We start from the raw sequence: 291 nt of genomic DNA on the forward strand, positions 1-291 counted from the left end.
CCCCTGACAGCTCACTATTAAATTCATTAATGCAGATTCGCCACCTAGTGAAAGATCAGTGAAAGTGCAGATGGGACACATGCTCAGCTTCAAAATGTTAGGGTAAGTGGTTTTGCATGGGTACCTACAACTGTGTGACTGATCTTTATCTGAGTGGTCAGATTAAATGTTTTTGTCTGCATTTCTAATGACCTAATTTATGTTGAAAAAGAAGGGGAAAAGAGAAGTTGAACAACACTGGCCTGTTTCCGAGAGAAATTGAATCTCCATGCCTGACATGTAGTAAATAGT

This window comes from Pangasianodon hypophthalmus, chromosome 15 (assembly GCF_027358585.1).
Source record: "Pangasianodon hypophthalmus isolate fPanHyp1 chromosome 15, fPanHyp1.pri, whole genome shotgun sequence".
NCBI lineage: Eukaryota > Metazoa > Chordata > Actinopteri > Siluriformes > Pangasiidae > Pangasianodon > Pangasianodon hypophthalmus.